The following is a 6,694-nucleotide window of genomic DNA, read 5'->3' on the forward strand; positions in this document are numbered from 1 at the left end:
TAATATAAAGGATAAGTATATAAACCAGTAAATTTAAAATGGGAAAATAAAAAAATTATATGTATAGGTAAACTTTTTTAAAGCGTACATGCACTAAAAATTTACATTTAATTATATTTTATATTATTTATTAATTTGAGTATCACTAAATACTCACTTACTCACTTACTTAATATTATAATGGTTATAAACACGCGCATATTAATCTGTGGTTAATTTATAATTTTTTTTCAGATGGACAATATCATAACGAATCTCCACGTAGAAATTTATTGAACGTGGTATTTATATAAAAATATTTTGACACATGGAGAACAGTGACACTAAAATGTTTCCATTGCCAGTGACAGTCAAAAATATTAGTTAAACACAGTTCTGAATAAATAAATTACCTATTGTAGATCAATACTGATTGTGACCATGGGATGAAGATATGTTCTGTGACGTATACAACGTGAAGCATGCCTTAGGCGGGTAATGCGACGTATCCTGTCGTAGGCAGAAAACTCTTTTGGTTCCGACCAATTTCTATAATTTATCATGTAGGTATAGAAACACTTGATAAGCGGAACCTGTCTAATGTGAAACGGAAAGCCATTTGTTGGTCCCCGTGAGCGATATATGGGCGCCGTAATAAGACGGGAAAACGCGTTTTCTACCTGAGTACCTACCAATATAATATGTATTTCGTTATCGAGTTAAGACTGAGATTTATACTACCTACGATGATAATTCCTTTATTTATAAACTTATCGACAATCACGCGTGCATCATTCTGACAACGTACTAAAACGAGTTTAAAAATGTTTAAATTTAAACGATAAAAGAAAATTCGTTGTTGATTAGTGAAAAGGTACGAAATAGAGTGTGAAAGTTTGAAACGGTTAATAGCTAATTTTTTTAGTCGCATAAAATTCACAACGTAACACAGTATAAATCATATTACGGTTAGACATAAACTTAAAAAAAAAATATGTTACAAATTATTTGTTATAAAGAATGCAGATCGATTTTGGTTAAAATAATATATTGAAGTTACATTTTTTTTAGAATACACCTACATTTAGGTACTTTGTATGCATAATATAAAATATTATTCTAATAAACAGCAATTCCATAATAAGTATCAAGTAAATCTCATAAAATAATATATTTTTTTTACCTACTATACCGTAACATTTTTCGGCTATTTGCATGATAATTGAACCAGTAATATTTAGTTTTTGAATTAATACTAAATTTAGAAAGTTGGTACACTTTATTTTCAGAATAACATTGTCTCATTGAATTAATTTTTATAACCTGTCTTACATGGCAATTTGTTTTATCATTGCGATATTTTGTAATGCCAACTTGAATTGATGATGTCATGACTTTAAGAAACAGTAGAAAAAATGTAATTAATATTTGATAAAATGTGGTATATTATATTATATTTACATTAGTAATTAGTAATTACTTATTTCATTCTAGATTTTGAGATTAATTTATTCGATTCCATATATTGTTCTAGTTCTACTAGTAAGTTCTAGAAAAATAGGCTATTGTTTCTCCTCTATGTTAATTTAGTTAAGATATTCTAGGTACTTATGCGTTGTCTTCAATAACACGAAAATTTACTGGATACACAATATAATATATTACAGTTTACGTAAAGGAAACACGAGGTAAAAGTTATTAGATAGAGGTAATAAAAAAAAAATTACGAGTGGTGCACAAAATATGTTGGGCGAATCACACATAAATCAATACAAACGGTTAGAAAAAGAAAATTTGAAAATATTGAAATAAACATTTCTCTAGTCCCGACGTTTTTTTTTTTTTTGGATTTGCGCATATACTGGTACCAAGAAAATTCTGAAAGTGTCACATAAATTTAAACTGATGGCATACTTATTCTTTTTAAAAATAAATAAATAAATTGAAAACTATCATTTTTGTGTTCACGCGTGTTACAAAATGCCCGTCTGTTATCGGGCGATTACGAACAACACATACATTTTTAAACGCCAAAGCGTCTCTGTCCAGCAGGATAATATACACCATCAGACTGTCGTAATACCGGAACAAATACAAATATAATCTAACTCGACGCCGCAAAGGTTCTGTGTAAATTTTGTTAAAAATTGTTCAAACAGTCTATAGTCTCGTCAGAGGGTTATACAAAACCATACCTAAATTGTAGTTATTTAATATAGTATGATACACATATTAAACTCTAATGACCAGGGCTCGGGACTTATAGCACTTAAAATCATTAAAAAAGCGCTTAAAAACATCATTATAAGCACTCAATTAAGCATTTAAAATACTTAAATTAAGAATTTGAGCAAAAATATTTAATCAAAAAAAAAAAACTTCACTCGAGATATTTTGCTTTATTGTTTATAGATTTTCCGAGGGATTATCTGAAAACCCCATAAAAAGTAAAAAAACTAGTTAAAAACTAAAAATAATCAGAAAAACTAATAAAAAAATAATCTTTTTTTAAAAAAAATCGTTGTAAAAAGCAAAAAAACGCACTTTCAAATTTCATAATTGAACGTGTTTTAACATGGCATACACTTCCATAGCACTCTACTACTTTTTAAGTCAATCCATAAAAATAAGCAAATGCTTTAAGTCCCGAGCCCTGCTAATGACATTATTATGTGAATAAAAGCTTATCGTGTACGTCGCGTCGTCGTCGTAACGAAATAGTCAATTAATTATATTCCGTAATAGGATGTATATTCCATTAGGTATATTCAATAATATAGATAAACCCTAATTACTCGATAAACAATTGAACTGTGCACCCCGTCGCTGCTACAGAATAAACAAAATGTTATAATAACAACATACGAAACGAGGTACAACTACAAACACTAGATAGGAACTACTTTTATCATATCGTAATTCATTCAGAGCCATGAATCGGGTATTTTTTAAAGTTTTTATTATTCACAATTAATATAAGGGACAGTCGACAGACAAAACTGTTTGCATATTGTATTATTGTGTTGTCTCGTTTCGTCCAAAAATATGTACAGTTTTACGGACATGAAACATCGACAATATATATATAATTATTAGGTAATAAATAAACACTATTGTTGTCGAAAAAATAGCGACTTTTTCAGTCCTCCGAGACTACCGAGAGTCTAAAAACAAATCAAATTTAATGTTTTTAAAAACTGTTATTAGATTATTTCTGTTTTTGTGGACCTCTATACATTTGTAAGACTTAACGAAATTACGTATATTGTGGATATTTGAAATAGTTAAATAACAAAATATCTAATTGTTTCACTCTTGTACTGCAATCCAAGTTTATTTATCGATGGAAGTTTTAGTTGACAAAGTGTAGGAAAATACGGCGAGTTAAAATCCGTGAATTCTCTTTTTTTTTACTTACTTATTTCGTATTTGTATTAATTTTCTTTAAAAATGGCTTTATCCTTTTCCCTATCAAAATCATTTCATCGGTTCTGTAAACGTAACATTTTTTTGTGAGGAGGTGGAAAAAATGAGTTCTGTGGAAAAAACTATAACCATAAATTATGCCTACCTTTAAAGTAGACATTATTATACCATTACCACGTTCTATGTATTTTTTCGGTTATTATAACTAATAGCTTATGAACCATATAATTATTATTATAATGAATATTGAGAATAATTTTGATTTAAGGTTATCATTAACCACTTTAAAATACTTTCTGATGTGGTGGTTGAATATTTTTAGTTATTAGGTCTAGTGCGGAAGGTATAGCGTGTTAACCAAATTTGGTTACGAATAAAATCGACTAATCAGATTGTCTAATTATTTAACAATAAGCATCACACGAATAGCCTACATGAAACACGATTATAACTGTATAGTGTATACCTTAAATGTTTAACATATGTTTATATATACAGTGAAACCTCTGAATAGCGGACACTCTCGGTCACCAACATTTTGTCCGTTAATCAGAGGGGATACATTTTTGAAATTTATTTGTATAATAATGTACTATGTATAATGTTATTACGTCTTATTATTTATTGTAAATTATTACATTTTTATATTTTTACAAATTATTATTAATAATTATTCTTATTTAAAGTATATTTTTACAATCAAAATCAAAATTATGTACATATATTTTTAAATTATTTTTGTTTGAAAAAATCGGTGAGCTTTATCGGTTTATTATTACACCGTGTCTGTGCAAACTCAATAGTAATACGAGAATACATACGAATGTGAATATATATTATTTTCAAATAAAAATTAGGCTTACCATTATTTTAAAAACTCCCTATTAAAATAATAACCGTTATTCGGAGAGTCCGCTATTCGGAGGTTTTCCTATTGAAAAGTAGTGAAAATGTCCCCGCTTCCCAAAAACCGTCCGTTAGTGGAGGTTTCACTGTATTCCTATTATCATATTAATTGTATCTCCATGTGGTTACATGAAGAATGTTACAATCTGTGTAAGATAATATAAGTATATTGGTACGGCGGCGGCGTCAAAAAAAAATTCAGCAAGTTCGTTGTATTTGTTATTTACTTCCGACACTATTAAAGTAGCTTAGGTAATCGTGTAAAATATCTATCGATCTATATTCTATACTATTTATATATTAAAGTAAACTATTAATAGTATCATCACCGGCCGTGATTGTTCAGTTTAGTTTTATAAATTTATAATGAACCGTGGTCAGTCCACACACCAACACTAGTTCGGTCTACACTTATTATACGCCCACCGCTGTTGGGCTAATCTATCTGACATCGAATCCTGGGATAAAAATCTCCGGGAAAAAACCCCCGACGAAGAACCTCGGAAAAAAATCCCCGACCCTAAAAAAAAATAGAATCCCTACATTTCAATTTTTTAAAAATTAATTACAAAATTATTTAATTATTTAATTAATTATAATTAATTAGAAACATATAGATTTTAATAAAAAAAAATATATCATTTATAAAACCAATTAAACCAATGTCACAACTCACAATACATATTCTAAAAATTAAAATTTATATAAATAATATATTTTAGATTCTGAATTAAGTGATGAATGTATTGATTTTACAATGATGTGTGTTTTTTTTTTTATTTTTGTATCTGTCATCACGTTTTGGAGTAGTAATAATGCTTCGATTTTTGACTTCAGCCCCTCTTTGAATAGGAAAATTCATCTAGTTGGTACTTTGGGGGGGTGGGTCAAAAGTAAAAAATTTCCAATAGTTTTCAAAAGCGTCGGGAAAAACCCTGAAAAAATAACGGAAAAACGGGAATTTTTACGCATTACAACTTTTCGACAAAATCGATTTTTTGATTTTGCTGTAACTCAAAAACGAATCGTTATAAATACTTAAAATTTTCACCAAATGTTTATATTATGGTTATCTATTTACGATTAAATTTTAAAAATATTTTGACCTTTTTTAAGCTACTTATAGACAATTGAAGTTTTCGACTTTAAGTTTTTTTCTCTTAAAATGCCGATAAAAAAAAATTTGACTATCCTAAACATCTTTAAAACTTAATATAAGGTTTATTATAAATTGTACTTATCGTAGTAAAAAAAAATTAAAAATCGTTAGTCACAATTTTTGTTTATAAGCATTTAAAGTGTTAACGAAATATATCAAAATTGCGAAAATTTGCAATGAATTTTGAAGTTGAAAATTCATAAAATTTTTGTGATTTATACTTAAGGTTCAAAAATTCAATACTAGGTTATCCATAAGTTTTCCTACAAGTAACTGTAAAAATAAATTCCAGCGTCAATATAGAAAACATTTTATGAGCGTATGAAATTTAATTTTTTACGAAATCGCGTAAAATAACGATATATTACAATTTAAATATAGGTAATAATATAATATATCCAACTAATTATCATTTATCATTGATTGACAAATCATATCCGTTCAGAATCGTTTTTCGTATACAATGATACACGTCATTGCATTCAAATTTAACACATCCATTATAGTGACCAGTGACCTACTCTCAATCTCTACTTTACAGCAGAGCGATACCCACTTGCCCACTTTTTGTTTTATTAAAATCTATATGTTTTTAATTAAGAGGACACCATACCCGCATGTGTTGTCTCTGTCTTACTAACGTACATCATAACAAATTTTCGTTCAGCCGAATACATTTTGTGATGTTAGCTTTAATATTAGAGTAAATTTACCTATTATAAAATTTAAAGGTAAGAATATTATCTAGACAATGACATATATTTTTATTGATATTATTATTTTAAAGTGATTTATAGCAATGTAAAATATTACGACTTTAAAATGTTCATAACTCACTTTAAAATGATAATATCAATAAAAGCATGTAGGTACGTCTTGTCTAAATAATATTCTTACATTTAAATTTGATAATAGGTAAATTTACTATAATAAATAATTTTGTAATTAACATTTAAGACTAGAAAATAAATTTATTAATTATTATAATTATTGAATTTATTATTATTATAATCATTATTATTTTTATAATTTGACGTTTCAATCATTCAAAACAAAAAGTGTTGGGATTTTTTTTCTAGGGTCGGGAATTATTTTTCCTAGATTCTTCATCGGGGAGTTTTTTTTCCGATGATTTTTAATCTGACATCGGCTGTATGTGCCTTGGTCAACACCAAAAAGTAGATAAAACATTTTTTCTACAGTCGACATTGTGGTTTTGCTTGA

Source organism: Rhopalosiphum padi, chromosome 3 (genome assembly GCF_020882245.1).
Source record: "Rhopalosiphum padi isolate XX-2018 chromosome 3, ASM2088224v1, whole genome shotgun sequence".
NCBI classification, from domain to species: Eukaryota; Metazoa; Arthropoda; class Insecta; order Hemiptera; family Aphididae; genus Rhopalosiphum; species Rhopalosiphum padi.